Here is a 20,318-nt window from a genome sequence, read left to right as displayed (position 1 = left end):
GCACTCTCTCTCTCTCTCTCTCCCTCCCTCCCTCTCTCTCTCTCTCTCTCTCTCTCTCTGCCAGTTGTCTAATGGTGATTCCGTGACGCCACCAAGGATTCTACATTCCTCTGGTATTTATAACTGATTAATGCATACTAAAAAACAAAAAATGCCCCTCACATCCCTCTTCCAGATTTCCAGTATGGATTCTGATCAAAGCAGTCAGCACAAACCCTTCAACGTTCACCCATCTCATGCTAGATGGTTTCAACACAAAGTAACCATCATTAAGAACCAAACTATCAGCACTACACCTAAGCAAGATTTCAGTATAGTATCGTGCCATCCCAAGAAGGAAAATTTTAGCAGCAGACATAGGACATGCAGATAAGAAATGCCTGACTAACATCCACATCGGTTGGTAAGCCCAGATGTTCTACCAGTACCAAAAGACTAGATTCAAAATACTGTTTGGTGGTGTCTCACAGGAATCAGTCATTTCACCCTCACCTTTCAACCTTCGCCTGTGTAACCTGCCGACTCCCCCTGCTTCAGTAACAGTACTGTCTGTGCCAATGATATGGCAATAAGTGTACTACATTCCAGATGTCAACAATCAGGAGACTGACTCCAATAGCACCTACGTGTATACTCACTAGAACACTGTCTACAAATAATAATAATGATAATAATAATAATAATAATAAATAATAATAATAATAATAATAAATAAAATAAAAATAATAATGCATTTCGGGCAGACATGAATCGCAAAAACACACACAGGTATCCCTCTTTCTCCAACCAGTCCCAGTTGAAGTACTCAAAGCTGTAGAACTTACTTAGGACAGACACATAACCTTTCTTACCATAAAGACAACATCAATGCAAAGGTTTCTCGCAAACCCCATACGCTGAAAATACACACAGGCACTACCTTCAGACAGCAGGAAGAACTTTTGAAAACAGTGTACGAACAGTTCATTCCAGCGATAGTGAATTACGCTAGGCTAGACTGGACCACCACTTGAACCTTCAAAAACTTGTAAAAAGCCGTGATGAGAACATAGCTTTAAGAAAAATATAAGGATGAATTAAGACCACATAAATTATGCAGATTAACTGCATCGAGAATCAAAATACTTCCAATGAAGGATCATATGCACAATAGAGACACACAGTTCATTGGTTCAGCTCAGGACCCATCCCGTCCATGTAGCGAGGTTGCATCACCTCCATGACAAAGAAACGAAAAACGATCCTTAGCCAACACTACACAGAGGGCCTCAGTAACAAACCTCTTCATTCAACACTACACTTCACAGAAACATACATAAACACGAGCTCATCACAGCCATTTAAATCTGCAGTCGAAAGCATCCTTCCTGACCCACCACCAGAATTTCGCTCCTCAGAAACTACTCTACCCAGAGACATAGGAGTGCCTCTAGCCAGACCACGATGCGGCCATTAGTCTTCCCTGCTGCAATACCAACACCAAATACAAATAACATTTTATTGTGCCTTCACTGCAATGCACACAACCACACCACAACTCACCTCATACACCACACTATCGCAGCATAGACTGTTCTACGTAATGTCAACAAAAGGTCTCTGCGAGCACCTGGAAAGTGAACAGTTTCCTGTGGTCCACTGGGTTCACGTGCAGATGAACCTGAGGTTGCAGGAGACGCGGCAAAAACAACAGCTAGAAGAATACCATACACTAGAAAAAAAATTTTATACCGTGTACAATCACTAATTTGTATGGAAATCTTGAAAAAAAATGCAATCCTGCCAGCTTCTACATTTCCCCTTCTATATTAATAATGTCTGCCATTCTTTAGTAAATATACTGTTTTTGATGACTGTTTCATTGTGTGACTTTCTTCATCTGATATATCCACAATATGTGACATTTATTTTTACAGTCATTTCCATTTACATACGCCAATCCCTCATTCTGTGGTGACTGTAGTAGATGTTGTGATGAGTGTGGTGAGAAGCCAGTGTCACCAGCGTAGACTTCTCAGAGGAAATCAGATGAACAGAAAGAAAGGAGTTAGGGAAGTGACAGCTCAAAGGAACACCACTAGTGATAGCTTTAGAACAGGGGTTACCAAATGAGGGTAATTTCCCTCTGGGGGAAATTTAGACCGTCCATGGGGGAGTAAACATAACAAAGCCAAAATGGTCAAAACAGCTTTTTGGATGAGTTGTTGCTTAAAAATTTGATATATATATGTTCTATGGTCAAAAGCATTTTTTTTTAATATTGTCTTCTGAAGAGTGAAGTCAGAATTTTGATCCTCAGACAATTATCATGGTACATAAAAGTACAAACCTCTAAAAGCATTCCCTAAACTTTTAAAAAAAAAAAAAAAAAAAAAATCCATAATACCACAAGATTATTTGCTGTTACACGTACAAAAATACAGTACTGCTAAATGGAGGTGAATAACTCTAGAAATCGAGTTGTTTAAAATAAGTCAAAATTCCACCCTTTTTTTGGAGTTGGAAGGAATCAAAAATTTTCTGGCAAAAGCGGGAAATGGTCAGAAAAAGTTTGGGATGCTCTGCCTTACAAGAACAGCGATAGTCTAGAACAGTAGCTATGAAACGACCAAAATGGAAATTGGTTTTGTTTTCCATCGAGTTATTTCCAGGACAGTTGACTCCCATCTCCCTGGCGAAGAAGAATGTTCTTAGCTGGAACCTTATTTTTTTTCTTCTGGCGAGAGCGGGTGTTACACTGTGAGTGGCGTCTCTCTCTCTCTCCCTCCCTCCCCCCCTCTGTGTGTGTGTGTGTGTGTGTGTGTGTGTGTGTGTGTGTGTGTGTGTGTGTGTGTGATTTCGAAAAAATGCGCATGTCCACCTGTCTCAGCTCATATTTTCAAAGATTCCAGTTCAAAGCTGATAATTTTACAATCGACTTCAAAATCGCTTAACTCAATATTATTACTATGATTATAACAAACGTACCAGTTAGACTAAGCACAGATGAAGCTGATTATGTTATTTATTCTTCCATATTCCAACATACGGTTCCTTTCTTGCAACACCACAAACATATTCAGGTCACATAACGAAAAAGCACTCTTTGTATGTAGCTCAGGACTTTACCAAATCCTTTTTCCTCTCCAAATAAGTGACACAGTTTCTTGGTGCTCATTACTTGCATTAAGAAACTATGAGCATTGAATGGGCTTGGTAGGTGGTGGCGACCATCATCCACTCACTTGATGTAGTGCTTCCTACTTCTCCCTTAGCCTTTATCATTCTTTTTCTGTGCCTGCCCTCCTCTCTTCCTATTTCTCTCATCTTTCCTGTCACTTCTTATTACTTTTCTTTCCTTTACAGGTGGCTTTACATTGAGTGACAAGCCAAATGGTTTCCTGTAAGCCAAGAAACCATTTACAACGCTGGGTGGTAACCATATATCCAAACCATACGTGCTCTCTACGTGTCAGCAAGTGAGTTGGTGGAGGGTTAGTGCCCCTCCCCGTAAAACATATAACTCAAAGTCAAATGGTCACCTCTTTCGGGATTATGGCGTCTGGCAATAGATGGATAGATAGATAGATAGATAGGAATGTGCTTGCATTGCTAGATCGAATGAGTTACAAAATTTTGATAGTACAGATACATGTTTTGACTAAAAATGAGAGAGAGAGAGAGAGAGAGAGAGAGAGAGAGAGAGAGAATTAAAACACAAAAGGGTAAAAACATAGCGAGAAGTATCTGGTCGGCAGTAAACACACATTCATCCAAACTTTTACCACTACGGATCTCAGTATACGGACCAGCGGAAGTAAATTGGTGTGAGAAGCATTTGGCAACCCAGAGAGCGAATATTACTCCAGGTTTTGTTGGCTGCCAGAATTTGAAGCCTCACATAGCCACCGTGAAGCCCGCACTAAGAGAGACAGATGCCAGACCCAGAGACAGATTTCTGATAGTGGGTATGCTAGAGTATAACTTTTTCTTTCTTTCTTTTCCATTTCGTTCTTTCTTTCTTTTCTTGCTACTACCAGACAATTTTAGTTATTTAATGTGGAAGTCAATTTGGAATGAGATACGCGTTGCACTTTAAAATGGAAATCAGGTTAAATATAAAAATAAGTGACCAGATGAAAGAAGATGCAAATTCACCAAGTTAATAAAAACAATTATTTCTTAAGGGCAAACTCCTGATACTGAATGCAGAACATTTATAGCAGCTTATTATGTAATGAAAAACGACGCTTCAGTACGACAATAACAAGCAAGTACTATATCAGCGAGAAGCCGATTTTGAGTTTCGTCAAAGTTTGTTTTCAATCCTCAGTCAGCAGAGCGTGTCTTGATATATAATGTGATAAGGTCAACTTGCACTTCTTCTTTTTTTAAACGCACACACTCACACACACACGTCAACTTGGACTGTAGATCATTGTTATAGGGTACCAGGATTACTTGTTAATGTGTTAATTAAAAAGGGACTCAGAAGTGAACAGTAAACAGCGGCTTAACAACATGTCATCGCATTAACCCATAAATGTAACTCACTCTCCCCCAAAAAATAATAATAATAATCTCAGGTAGTTAATCGTTTCGCAACTCAGCTGTGTTCCTCGACTGTGATTTTCTAAACTACGTAATAATTAAGCATAACAGTGTGTTGTACAGCACAGCACTGTAAACAAACAATTTAGTCATAGGTGCGTGGAACTGGTATTGTGGTGAATGCTTAGTTTAAATTACTCTATTAATGTTAAGCTTATGGATAAACCTACAAAATAAAATTCTTAAACTTGCAGGGGCATGGAAAAAAAATGTCTGTGCAGTGATATTGTTTCTTATCATATGCTCTAGAAATAAAATTATGTAGTTCAGTAAAGCTTTGGAAAGGGGGTGTTTTCTGAAGCTATGTATGTTATAAAAAGAAACTGCTGAAAAATGAAAACAGATGATTTCACAAGTATTGCTGGTCATTAAGGTGTTTTTCATATGTTTAAGATACAAACTCTCATCTGATAACAGCATTGCTCTGATTTATGAAACAATGTAAAAAGAAGGAGGGGGAACAATTCCTCAATAGTTATCGCCCGCCTGTAGTAGGGCGAGGCGATACAGTTTTTGTAGGTTTATATGTGTGTGTGTGTGTGTGTGTGTGTGTGTGTGTGTTTGTGTTGCCATAATATCTCGAGAAATTGTGGACCAATTTCTACCAAACCTTCAGGAAATAGCAACTATGTGGATGTGCAGAAGTCTATTACTTTTGGTAAGGATTTAATCAAAGCCGACCGAATGAGCAGCCGCCACATATTTTTATTCTTATTTTAACTGACTTGTGAAACGCGGTGACTGAATTCCGTAGTGTTTTGCGAAGTTTCTTTACATCTGGTTTGTAAGTAGTTTGTACAATACCTTAGCCATGTTTTGGTGGACGATTAGCATACGGCCCCCGAATGCTTTTATTTCATTTAACTACGAACCCAGCGGTTTGAACACGTATTTATTTACAGTATGTAGGTCAATCATCAAAGACTGCCTGGAAATAATATTGTTAGCCCATTTTGTTGCATGACTTATTTTCTCACTTTAACTTGGTATGACGATTTTGGTTAGCCTGGAAGAGATTTTTTTGAATTGGAGGCGTATATCCTTCGAAATCTCTCTTACAACAGGGGTGCTCTCAAACTGGAAAAAATAAAATAAATAAAGCCTGAAAGAAATAAACAGATTATATCAACGGACTCATGGTGTTCATTCAGTCGTTTTATTCACCACAGCATGTATTGATGGTGGAGAGGTAGGGGTCATACGGTATATTACTTAAAAAATCTAGTGTCATACCGCACCCGTTTATACAACACAAGTCTCTCTCTCTCTCTCTCTCTCTCTCTCTCTCTCTCTCTCTCTCTCTCTCTCTCTCTCTCTCTCTCTCTCTCTCCTACACTCACCAAGCGCCAACTTCTTATTCCTTTATGTCCTTCCCATCCTCCCCTTCAAGCTTCGTCCTTCTGTGTCAGTGCTTTCTCATTTCCCCTCACTCTTCCCCCATACTCTCCGTTCCCTCTCCCCTCTTTCATTTCCCCTCCCAGCCTCTTTCCTTAAGCGTTTTCTTTCACATTTGCTCTTGTTTTTCTGTCCTCCTCTTTGTATATTCCCTCAGATTTGCTGGTGTTGTCTTTCCCCGGCTACTCTCACAGGCGTCCTCTGCTTAGCCTCTCACATTTGCTCTGTTCTGTATTATCTCCCATTGTATTCTTTTGTGCTTTGTCTCGCTATTACTGCCGCTCTCTCACATTTTCATTCACTGACTCCCTCCTCCCAGTTTTCTTATGTGTACGGTTTATCTTTAGTTTCTCACAATTTCTCCCTTTTTTTCCCTACTTTCCCACATGTGTTCTTATTGCATTTCACGTTTGATCTCAATTTTTTCCCCTCTGTTTTTGCACTTGCATCCATTCTCTCCCTCCGCCTCTTTTTGCCTTACATCATGCTGCCTTACCTTATTATCTCTCAAAGGCTCTCTCATTTTCTTCTCTCTCTCTCTCTCTCTCTCTCTCTCTCTCTCTCTCTCTCTCTCTCTCTCTCTCTCTCTTTCGGTAATCACGCTTACTATCTTTCAGTAGTTTCTCACGCTGTGCCTTTCTGTGTATTTTACGTCATATCATCGTCTTTCCACGTTGTCTCCATCTGTTCTCACTGTCCTGGCTCCTACGAACAGTAATACTTTAACACGTATGTGATTCTCAGCTAATGAAGCGGGATATCATCACTTACAACGATCTTTAATAGTCTATCTATTTATCTATAGCCCGACGCCTTAATCCCGCAAAGGGTGGCCGCAGACAAAAAGCCTCCAAGTCGCTCTGTCACCCACCATTTAACTACCCTCCCTCCAACTCACTCCCCCCTCCCTCATATACCTCTCAACTCCATCCCTTCATCTCAAAAAAAAAATAATAATAATAATAAATGAATAAATAAAACAAAATAAAAGGGCTTTGAATGATACCTAGCTACCTCACGGGGTCAATAAGGCAGACAGTTTTGCTAAGTCCAAATCTTCACCTAGAAAACGATCCCTGCATTCCGGATTAGATGACTTTGACTGTATATGTACCACTCATCTTCACTCATCTTTTGCATCGAATTCAGTCCCTTAAATGGTTCAGATTGAAGAATTATATGGTTTTGTATAATTTTTCCAAACCACATACCCAAAAGGACCCACCCGAGAGCAGAATATCATCTGATTGTAGCTTCTGACTCCACTGCATGGGGAAAATGTTAGTCGAATGAATAAGAAGTTTGCCTGTGACTATTTTCATGAATAGGAAATATTATGGGATTATTTTACAATGGGAAAGGTTAGTATCGGTATTTCATCCGCATTTTTCTTTATAGTGATCATGTCTTTTTCAACTTTTGCTCTTATGCATATGGAAGACAGAGAAAAATACCATGTTAAAACACGCAATACTCATAATTTACCTCACACCATCAACATGCCTAAATTAATGTTGACTGGAAGGAAATAGCCGAATACCTCTGTTTGCTTCGTTAAGTGCAAAGGAAAGTAATCAGCAACAGACCTAATGATTCTTTCGAGGTCTTTTGATACAGAAGACTATGACTGTGATGTATAATTATGTGAGGTGAAGGTAAGGTTAGCATAAGAGGTCGTCTGTTCACAAGGATATCGCCTCCTCACTTTCTCATGGTTTCTGAGTTCACATTGATGAAGATTTTTTTTAGAACTGGCGTATGACTATGGGAAACACACACACACACACACACACACACACACACACACACACACACACACACACTTTTCTGATCAACAACAGTAAGCCTACCTAGAATGGTTTCATTTAACTAATATAGCTCTACTGATGACAAAGAAATACAGGCTAATTCTTCCCTACATCAAAGCATTGTTCCGCCGTAGACGCGTGTAGAAATAATGACAATATTTACACAGGGGAAAAAAATGATAATGTGTAGACAGTTCGTTATGAATGACGTACCAGATTTAGGAGCAAAAGAACTGTTTTAAGGCAACCGACTCAGAGCATAGTTCGTTCCCTGAGATGCAGTTGTCCTACCGGGAACAGATGCCACAGTACACCTTCGCATGCAGACTTGGAAGCTAATGCCTATGATACAGACGACACTGGGATACCTTATTATTATTATTATTATTATTATTATTATTATTATTACTGGTACTTGATAACACTGAAGACAGAAATGGCTCCTATCTATCCACTCCTCTAACAAAAACAGTGTGGGAGAAGAATTTCCCATTATTATTACTCAGGTAAACCTCGTAAACATTACTGTATCCCATGATCAGAGTAACTATAATATTCTCTCTCTCTCTCTCTCTCTCTCTCTCTCTCTCTCTCTCTCTCTCTCTCTCTCTCTCTCTCTCTCTCTCTCTCTCTCTCTCTCTCTCTCTCGTGTGTCCGTAGAGAGACAAGTGCATCTATACTCTGCTCAGCTGCTTAGGATGTCAAGAGCAGGTGTGGAGTATTGGAATCTAATACACGCTTATCAGGTGGCGGTGCAGGATGAGGCTTACCTGTGGTGTGGGGTATTATGGTGACTCAAACCATTACAAGCAGGGGACAACATTAAATACACCGCTTGAAAAAAAAATAAATCAGAATTCATATATCCCACAGCCCCCGAAAAAAATCAATAAATGAATTTAAAAAAGACATGTAATCTGTAAACAAGGCAAGCATTTATCTCTGTCATATTTAGTGTATCAGCTCCCGTCACTTTTCTTCTAAACTGCTGATTTAGCTTGATTGGTTGACGAGGGAAGGAGAGACAAAGCATTTTCCATGACATGAGTATTTGTAGAAAGGAAGACGCCAAGGAAAGAGCATTACGAAATTAGAAAGCCTTAATATATCCGAAAATCAAAGTGTACTTCAGAAAGATTTTTGTTTTCATTGTAGCAAAGTCGTGGTGAACTTGGAGAACATCCCGTAGAGGTAAGGTAAAACATAATATGCTCTGCCTCTCTCTCTTCCCTCTCTCGCCTCCATCCTTCTCCCATCCTATTCTGTACAATTTTTCTTCCCCCTGTCCCTTCCCTCCTTCTTTCCTTCCTCCTCCCTATCCTCCTCCTCCCATCCCTCTCCTCCCATCCCTCATCCTCTCACATTTTTCTCTACTTCTCCCTACTGGTTGGTGCCTGGGGGTGGGGTAGCAGGTCAGACCCCGTACTTATTCCTTGTTTCCCCTACGGTTATCAAATTTTACTATAATAACTTTATATATTTTTTTGAGGGAAAACATTTTGAAATTAATTCTGGACCCCTGAGAAAATGTTGTGAGAAGGGAAGGGAGAGGAGGGGAGGGGAGGAGAGATGGCTAACAGGGAGAGAGACGCGCAGGAAGAGGTCGGAGTAGGTAGGTTTCAATTCTTTCAAGCATGACGACTTTTTATATCCTTTCTTTTTTACTGCCAGAAATTGGAGTCACCATATGACAGCGCCCTATTAATGGAAAAATTAATAAAAAACGTATTTATCCTCTCCATTTCAAACTACTTCTCCAAAACTATACCAACTTGCCTGATGTTAGCAAGATTGTAACAAGCGCGTTCGTCCACTGTGGATTACGTTACGCCATGAAGCCATCAAACCTGGACGGAGGAATGGGTGGAATGGGCTGGAATGTTTGTGGGGCTGAGGCAAGAGTGTATACCCTCTAGAAATGCTGCTGTATGTTTTGGTTTATTCAGAAGGTTTATTCATAGATACATTCTCATACCGAAAGTTGGTGGGGCGAACATGTCATTCTACAGCAGCTGTTGTCAACAATGTCTCTGAACTTTTTCCAAACAAGGATACGCTGATTTATCCCCGACTCAGCAACATTTTCACTGATTGTATAGGATTTTATATAAACTAAATACTGCTGGAGTATATGAGAAGTTTTATGATAATTTAGTAATCTTTGCTATCGCTAGTAATACAGCTTTTACCTTTTACACATCTTTACTAAGAACTATTTTAATTATCATCATATTTCAGCTCCAGTAATTGTAAATAAATCGGAAGGATTCAGAATTGGAAAGGATGAATATAAAACAGTAAAGTTGTTAGTCGAGTGCCCAATGAAACAAATCTTCCACGCATCTACATATATGTTAGGGATTCAAAATTCTCCGCTCCATTCGAGTCCTTGAAATTCCTGTGCGTGTGTCACCTAATTAACGTCTGATACAATCACGTTTTTTCCCCCCGAGGTGCAATGAATTGATTTTAAAAGGTGTAGGAGAGCAACCTAAGAGTAAAAAGGAAGGCGAATACAAAAAAAGAAAAACGATAAAAGAAATCTGATGAGAGCAAGAATATACAGTAGTTCAAAAGAAAGGAAATCACTAACGAAGGTGTGAATTGACTCTGTGGCGACCTGTGTGGTGCATCCATGTTGTCGACAGCCTTTGGTAACTCCTTCAGCACCATGACGTACTGTTTACATTCATTCGTTTAACCTAACAACACACGATTTTGTTGTTTAGCAGAGAACTTTTGTAATTAATGTTGCATGTAACCTCTCTAGTTCTAAATGTCTTCCCGAAGTTGAATAAAATCGTCTGTCAGTGTAAGAGTGAATTGAAGTGAATCCCTCAGTTTGAAAGGATTAAAAAAAAAATGGTTTTACCCTTGTCATGTTTACTTCCCTTACAACTCCATCCATTTATATGTCTTAAGAACCATGGTAACGTTAACACATCACTATTGCACTCCTGCACTGGCAATAATCCACTCAACAAAACATCCATCATAGTGACTTTCTGTGGCATTCACCTGTCATTCTTTTGCACTATAAAAACGCACCGATTTCCCTAAAGCTTACTACATCCAAACTCTTCACATGCACACACACACACACACACACACACACACACACACACACAAAGGATAAGATATACACAAATGCGACAGTAAACAAAGGAAAAAAGAGTGTCGGAGGAAAAACAGCAAAAGAAAACAGTGCAAATAAAACTATGTAACTGATAGAGTTATTTCGTCGCCTGATAATGTTTCAGTACATGCACCACTGAAAATATTTATTCTGGTTGTTTTTACAGTGTCAATCAGTACAGAATATGACTTAAAAAATAAATCTAAACTATATCCATTAACTGTATCACTTCCTGTTATTTCCTATTATCAAAACGATACAGCAAATATCGTATCAATGTATAATCCAAGTAAATCTTCATATAGAGGCAGGTACTTTCTTCCCTATATTTATGACTGTTTCTAGTTACATTTATGTCACATAATGAACTGTCATATAATCAGACTTTTATGAACAGTGTAAACGCGAAGGTAATAAGACTGAAGTAACAACAGCATAAAACTTTCTGTTCCAAGAAACAACACCGAGTATCATCTGTAGTGTTCTTTCACATCACACGACAAACACTAAAGCATTATGGGTCATCAACGAAATTATATCAAACAGTATGAGCGAAATCACCAGCTAGGAAATGCTACAAAAGTCACCACAGTTACCTCTACCTTATGGGATGTGCAGCAGGATCAAGCAAACTGGAAGGACTTACGATTTCTATAGTGAATTCGTTTGAACCTTGCAGTGTGAGGCTATCAGAGTTTACATTCCTGTAGCCGATTGGCTGTTATTATGAGTACTCTGGTAATAAAAAGCTTGTCATCTTTCCATTTTCGTCTTCTATACTCTGTAGCTGTAATTAATTGCAGGCGAGCGAGCGATGATTACTCTCAGGTAAGTTTGGAAGTGAGAGGCCCGGCCCGACCCGACTGTTACGCTGTGCAGAAGCTAATAACTTTACTCTTATGTGAAGTAGAGTTGAAGTTCTGTCTGCGTGTGATATTTTCATTCAATAAATTCTGTTATCAGTAAAAAAATTTCCCGATAAATGGATAGGAACTCCCTGCAGTCTCGAGTTTTCCAAGGGAGTGTTCGGCTCAAAATCGGTGAACGCCTTAATTACGAAATCAAATTTGAAGATATTCCGCCGTATCACTGTGACTTTTGCATCAGCTCCAGCGGTTAATATCTGAGATTCCGCCTATAAGTTTACATCAACGTTTTTGCTACGTTTTGATGGTGAAATCACCGAGGGAAAACGCCCCATTTGTGGCTTTAAGCATCTCATCAATAACCAAGTCTTTATCGTTTCAATTTCGTCGACACAGCAAGTTGGCAGCGGAGATTGTAGAATTTGTGTATCAGAGGAAAATTGTGATAACTGGGCGCTCGCTCGTTTGTCACGCGCTCACAAAGCACACTTTACTGGTATTAACATGTGAATATTAATCACACTTGTTGACCCAGTCTGGGAAAGTAATAAGTGGCATGAGAAACAGTAAACGGATTATCGGAAAGGGACACAGGCAAATTTTTAAATCAGCCTTGACGATCCCATTCGTCTACAGATTTCCAGGTTTATGATTTTTTCATGCCGACGAGAATGCGATTTTCCACACCATTTATCAGTCATGATATTCCCTGGTGTCTTTTGGAGACCTCCAGTCACTTCTCTAGCTTTCACGGAAATCGTACAGCATTTGCTATTTCTTCTCGCTTTCAAACAATTCAGTTTGGTGCCGATCCATCATTTCTACAGTAATTCACTTAAAACCGAATAGTTTTTTCTTTAGGTAATTTCTCGTGACATCTTACAAACTTTTATAAATTAAGTTTCCCAAAGGGATTTATGGAGTCAAAGGCCAAACCATTCGGAGACATATTTAGTGAAATGTGGCAACACAAATTTGATATTTACAAACCTTTCCAGGAATGCTGGGAGAATGCATTTCTATTCTGCATTCCCTTGGTAATGCTGGCAATCCATAGTTTTATAAAGCATTCGATATTTTTTTGTTTATTTGCTTTATGGTTATATTGCTTGCAGATATTACTTGTGTTTGTAACAAATTTTACTAAAACGTGTAATTGGGGGATGAAGAGAGAGTAGTTTTGGAAGGGGATCTGAATGGTCATGTAGGTGCAGCAGCTCGAGGACATGAAGGGGTGCACGGGGAATGCACTTATGGTACAAGGAATGCAAAAGGATAAAAGACACTTGAATTCAGGGAGACAATGAACATGATTATGTGCAACACACATTTTAGAGAGAGACTAGGCTGACTGCATATGGCATCTGGGAGCAAAAGTAATCAGAGTGATAATTTCTTTATCAGGAGGGCTGATATGAGATTAGTGAAGGATGTTAATGTTGTAGGGAGCTAAGAGTGTGTGTGCAACAATACAGATTACTGATATGTGATATAGTATAGGAGTTTACAGTGCAAAAAGGACCTGCGTTCCCTGGAGGAAAATAAGTTGAAAATCCAAGGAGTAATGGCTGCCTTCTATAGCGGGATGAGTAGAAAGATGGCTGAACGGGGACCTGTAGTACCTTTAAATTCGCCAACTCTAGCGTCAGATTACCCAAGAAACTTATGATCAAGTCTGTCTCGTGTTTTACTTCTTTTAGCAAAATGGGACAAGGAGTGTATCACATGTCTCTTGTTCTTGATCAAAAAACAAATCTTGGATGTGAGAGGAAAATTATCATTGCTATCTTTTTTTTTTTTTTTTTTTTTTTTTTTTTTGAGGAGGGGGAAGAGGAAGGACAAAGAAAGGAGACTTCTAAATTTCCATGTCTCTTTATCTCCTACAAATCAAAATCAGAGTTACAAATGGAGTTGACTGTGAATCAAGGCGTCTCGTAAAACTGAACGAGAATCAATTGACACTGAACCCTAATAAAAACTAACTCACCCAGCCAGCAAGTCCCTATACACAGTGCAAAGAATATACAAAAATCCAAAGCTCTGTGTAAGAAAAAAAATATTCAGCGTACGTGAAATTAAGAATTACATATAAAATGATGACAGCACTGAACTTGAATACCTAAGTCAGTAAAATGATAATAATAATAATAATAATAATAATAATAATAATGATAATAATAATAATAATAATAAAATCAAGACTGACAGCATTTCAAAGAGAATACAGGATGGTCCCAACGCAGCTACATACACTGGCATAATTCTGTGCAAATTACCTTGATCATATTGAATATATCAGAACATACGATCCTAAAAAGTTATGTGTTCCCACCTTTGACCCCATAATTCTTTGAAATGGCCAAATATGAATAAAAAGGGGGGAGGGGGCGGGGAGAAAGGGGGATTTGGCAAAGGATCAGTCGTACCAAGTCTAAAGCAAACTGGTGAAAAAAGAATTACACCAAACTGAAGGATATCGACGATGGAAAGAAGAAAGATGACGCAGTGATAAGGGATTGAGCAAAAACAGCAGGTCTCCACAGCAAATACAGTGGGTCTCTACAGTGAGGTGTGGAGACCAAAATATCAGTGAAACTGTCCAAAAGATGAAGGAACGTAATAGGATGATGATGATGATGATGATGATGATGATGATGATGATACAACCGAGGCTTTTCACTGTTACTTTAACGTGAAAAGTTTTTTATTGTTGTGAAGTGTGGAGTAATTTTCAAAGGGAGCAGGAAGGTAAATGAGGTGGATGAGCCGAGGGATGGTGATGGTGGGGAATGGTGGTGGTGGTGGTGGGGGATGGAGTAGGGGTGAGGGGAGGCGGGGGGGATAACGGTAGTGAGGGGGGGCAGGCTGAGGGGCTTGTCCAGGCACGAGGCGGTCAGGGCAGAGAGAAGACAGTCAGTAGAGGGGACGGGATGTCGATGTGTGAGGGGAAACTGTGATGGTGTCTAAGGGAGAGGGGACTTCAGACGGAAAGGAAACAGGAAAAGCGTGTGACGGAAGTATAGGGACGAGAGAGAGAGAGAGAGAGAGAGTAGACCAAGAAAAAAAGCTTGTGTGTGTGTGTGTGTGTGTGTGTGTGTGTGTGTGTGTGTGTGTGTGTGTGTGTGTGTGTGTGTGTGTGTGTGTGTGTACTGTAAGTTAAATGGAAGCCACTGTGCAGAGGATAATGACAAAGAAATAGAGTTTTTAACCATAAGATTCACAAATTTAAATTATAGTACAGGTTAAGAATAACTCAGTTGCAAAACAAATGACAAGAATTATAAAAGAAAAATGTAAAAAAAAAAAACAATCGTTACTTAGCTGAAGAACGCTGGAATGACAACAAGGCAACGAAATCAAGAGAGAAATAAAAGACGATAAAGAAAGAGGTTCTGAAAATAAGCAAGAAGGATAACGAATGGATTAGATGTCAAAAGGAATTATTGATGGAAGAGTCGGGTTTAAAGTGGGAAGGGGGGGTGTTCTCCATATTTTAGGTAACTGTGAGAGTTCTTTGATTTTCTGATAAACTTGATTCGCTCCATAAATCACATATTGGGGATTTGACACTCTGCTTGTTGCGTAATTATTTTTCTTAACGGAATGAATGTATTTTTATATCTGAAGCAGTATCGTAGAATTAGTAAGTTATTGAAAAAAGGAAAAGTTAACTGTGGCAAGATCAAAGGAAAGAATACGATCGTACGAGGTAACAAGGCTGTACTGCGAATACGTGTTTGGTGATTGTGTGCTTTGTACTCTTTAACTGGGACTAGAATTACCATCATACTATCTTCAGTGCTGAGTTGTACCAAGACATTTACATTAGAAAATGGTGATAGCCACGAGAAAAGGAAAGCATGTAAAGTCAAGATAGTGTTCAATTTTCTTCCAGTAAAATAATCTCCTACAGGTTAAGGAGGACGAGTTATAATTTAAGTGTGGCCAGGCAACACGGGACTGGACAAAGAGACATCGTTTCGTGGAAGAGGGGTCTGAAAAAACAAGAACCACTATTAATTCTGACAAAATAATAAATGCAAAATATAATAACTGAAACTGCAGACAGCTATACCTGACAATATTTCAGAAGGGACGCATAACGTTGGGAAAAAGGAAGCCGTTGTGAAAGGCAAGGTAATGAAGTGAGAGAGAGAGAGAGAGAGAGAGAGAGAGAGACGACATGGTAGGGTGAATAAACAAAGGGTGTGGCGGAGAAAAGACTGAGAAATGGTAGAGCGACAAGAAAGAGGTGCTTCTCCCATGTAAACACAGGGGAGGAGCGCAGAAAACTGACGTGAAAGAAATGCATGTGTGTCTGGAGGAGAGTCACACACACACACACACACACACACACACACACACACACACACACACACACGGAAAACGCCCAGAAACTGAAGTGCATAAAGTGAATTTTAAGACGAGCGTGCAACATACGGCTGGGAAAAGACACATGAGTTATAGAGATCATTTACAAGAGAGAGAGGTAAGAACCGAGTACGAGGGAAGAACGATACATATTTGCCAACTGTGATGGTGAACGGTACAATCAGTCACATATTGCCACATAGAGATCTTAGTTTTTTTTATGCGAAGAAGAAGGAACCAAAGGCCACGAGCCCGCAATAAGTGTTCCTTCCAAAAGAAAAACAAAATACAAAAGAGAGCCAAATTCAAGATCCGTTCGAGATGCCTGGACACACTGCGTTTGAAAGACTGGAGATCATAGGAAGCAGGAAATACAAACAGAGGGAGACAGTTCCAGAGCTGATCTGTTGCATAAATGAAGGACTGGGAGTAATGGTTAACTCTTGCATTAGAGAGTTGGACAGAAAAGGGATGAGAGTTTGCTGCTAGACGGGTCTTACGCGCCCATCGAAGAGGTGGAGCAATGCATGCAGACAGTTCAGAGGAACAGTGACCATTGAAGTAGCGATAAAAAAGAGATAAAGATGCAACAGTACGGCGAAGAGGTTGAAGAGAGTCAGTAAGAGGAGGAGAGTTAATGAAACGAAAAGCGCTTGACTCCACCCTACTGAGAAGAGCTGTATGTGGGGAACCTCCCCACACATGCGAGTTGTACTCCACACAGGGGCGGATAAAACCCGTGTATGGAGTCAACAACTGTGCAGGGGTAAAGAAGACACGGAGTCGGCTTAGCACATCTACACTCTTGGAAGCAGATTTTACAAGAGATGTAATATGATCTTTCCAAGATAAGTCCCGAGTAAATGTAACCCCAGGCATATTCAACGATGATGCAGGATTAAGCTGAGTATTATTAAATATTGAGGTACCCTACAGGCTAGGCTTTAAGTAAAGTGGAAGGCGGTGGCTGAATCGGTAGAGAGGTGGCCGGCTGTTCTAATGCACTCAGGTTCGAAACCCTATTCATGCAGGGAACAGTTTAATTATTTGAATTTCATGAAACAGACTTTACTGACTAACAGATTATCACTCTTCGTTTCCTGAATTCTTATATCACAGTTTGTTTATCAATATGTTTTCAGCAGGATGGAATCAGATCTCATCTCATTGGCACCCTTCAACCTCTCTCTCTCTCTCTCTCTCTCTCTCTCTCTCTCTCTCTCTCTCTCTTTCTCGATTTTGCAACATTTTCTCTTGCCCTCGTGGATTCAGTGGACGCACAGTCTAAACTCTCGGCCTACATACTGACCAATAACGAAGTACACGGATCACTCGGCTGTTGATACTCTTTCCTCTATTATCGAACTGTCTTATGTATAAATCACCCAGTCTTCATACTCTTCCTTAGTTTGTCTAAACCTTTGCCTACCACCTCTTGCCTCTTAACCCCTTCCCTACCATGAGCTGTAATTGCATTCTTGACACTGCTAGACTAAGTTATTTCTCTCTTCAACAGAGGGAAAGTTAGAGGAAAGGCCACGAATGCTGCAGAAATGAAGGAAGTTAGTAAGACAGTGGTTCCAGGCATCTCACTGGGGCGTCACTGGGAGAGGGGCGGATGGTGGGGACTTTAATGCCCCCCCCCTTCTGAGGACCCCGAGGCTTGGTTAATAGATGCCTTTTTTTGGAGGGGGGGGGTAAGACTTTGAATACGAAGTGAAGTGTGTAATGAGCATGGAATTTGGTGTTGACAGAGGAACTTGTATTAGAGAGCATGTTGGCCTACTCTCTGTGTTACTGAAACACTGACAGGGTTCAGCAAAGGCAGATGGCCAGGAGCTAGGCCAGAGGGCAGATTGAACAGGAGTTCCTGCCCTCCCTGTCATCATCTTTCCATCCACCTTGGAGTACCGCCCTGTCCGACTGGTGCTACAGTTTATTTCCTCTTGATTACTTTGGTCTCATCTAATTTAGATTTTTGTTAGTATCCTAGAAACTGAACATAATGTTCATCACTCAGCCTTCGCCATAACTATATACTTGTTTCACAGCCTCCACTGTACTGGCTGTTGTACAGGAGACGGAAAACCAAATTCAGAAACACGGGATTTGGTGAGGGAACAGAGGAGCGTAATGTAACTAAGCGGAAAACCTCAGAACGAATAAATCTGAATATTTGTGGGATTTGTATTGAGTCCTGTGTTTGATCTCCAACCATCCCTTGGGTATTCCAGGCCTTGAAATACGTTCTCCTATTGTATTTCTGAGTGTGCTGTACCTGAACAATTTACGTTAAAACAAGACAGATTAACAAGATATACAAAGAGGCAAACAATAAGGTATGAAATAGTGACCCCTTCGTTACAATTATTCTCTCTCTCTCTCTCTCTCTCTCTCTCTCTCTCTCTCTCTCTCTCTCTCTCTCTCTCTCTCTCTCTCTCTCTCTCTCTCTCTCTCTCTCTCTTTCTCTCTCTCTCTCTCTCTCTCACTCACTCTCTCTCTCTCTCTCGGTAGATAAACACACTGATTGAGTGATGTGTCTACAAGTAATCAGTGTTCTCTGAGGACCATTTGTTAAGTCTCGGTAAGTTAGAATTGAAAGGACGCATTGGTGATATGGTTTTGTTAAGAGACAGAAGCAGTCGACTCTTCATGGCATTACTTTTGGTATCAATATTTTTTTCCAGTTGTATTTTCCACTTGGATTACTTCTTATGAAATGAGATGCCAGAATTGCCAGTTATAAATACTGTAAACCTATTCTCGACAATCTATGAATTCATTTTTATACTGAGTAAAACCGTTTCAGCACAACAGTTCAGCATTGTTTTTGTTCATATTCATCTTTACGTCAATATGTAGGCCTCTCCCAGTGTCAACAGTTACTTAGGATATCATTTGCATATATTATTGCTTTTCGTGTTCAATCACCACAAAACGCAAACGTAGATTGTTTATTTGCACAAAATTGGTATATACTTTTCATACTAAAGGACATGAACAGCAAGCGTAAGTATGGCAAATTAATACCCGGGTTTGTCCTGAATTATACTCTGACTAATGAAGGTGGCATCAGACAAAATTAAACCCTCTCAAACCCGGACATGAGACTCATATATGTATACAACTGGTGCTAGGATGGAATGAGTGCTGCCGTGTAGGGTATGCGGGAATGACCTGATGATATGTGCGTGGGTACCAACTGTCGAGGTAAAGATCTGTGTGTATAGGCCGTTGAGCAAGTACATTATGTGTCCTCAGGATAAGATTGCCTCCTAAGAGACAGGTTGTTTTTATGGCTGTGTGTTGATGTCGAAGCTCCATTCCTACAAGAGAGATAAGGGTACTGCCCCCACAGCTGATTTCGTGTGACTTGGAGTGGAGGGAGAGCTATATTTACCAGGTTGATCGAGTGCCGGACGGACCACTCCGAGATGGGCCAGTAACGGAGATCCAAAGACAGGGTTGGCTGTGTGGTGGACTATACACTGAATGGTTGAGGTGAGTCAGGACATGAGTTGGATTCCTGTCTGAGAGGTCTGCTGAGTGCTGCATCTGCCAGGTTCACTTGTAAGGGTGCTTTCCTTGAGTGTGAATTTGCTCTAGCGGTTGGGTAACTTACGGCTGCGTTAGTTCCCTTTGATCTCCTCAAGGTTGGGACCATTTTAGGCTCCTTTTTGTGGAAATGGGGAAATGTTTGAATGAACATAGACAAAGATTAAGTGTCCAGGGATTTTCTCACTGCCATATATTCTGGCAGAGAAGGAAAGTTACGTTTCCAGATTGCAAGTACATTTAAGGGAATATTCTAAGTTCCACTCGATTAATGCCAGCGTGCCACAAGGATCAGTTCTGGCTCCAACCCTATTCCTAATTCATATTAATGACCTCATCTTTCATCCATAGTCCCATCCATTCATATGCAGATGACTCAACACTTCACAGTTCATTCACACTAAAGCACCCAATCACAGAGTTTAAAATCACCAGCTCATAACTCAGTACAGCCATCTCCATCAATCAAGACTTTGTCTAAGATTGCTCAATGGGGCAAAATAACATTATACCATTTAATGCTAGGAAAACCAAATACATACAATTTACTAATAGACATATATTGCCTGATTCCTACAGTATATTACCATCAATGCT

Source organism: Coenobita brevimanus, chromosome 70 (genome assembly GCF_032717465.1).
Source record: "Coenobita brevimanus isolate Jiangsu-jjx chromosome 70, ASM3271746v2, whole genome shotgun sequence".
NCBI classification, from domain to species: Eukaryota; Metazoa; Arthropoda; class Malacostraca; order Decapoda; family Coenobitidae; genus Coenobita; species Coenobita brevimanus.
The sequence above is the reverse complement of the archived record's forward strand: the minus strand, read 5'-3'. Positions refer to the sequence as shown.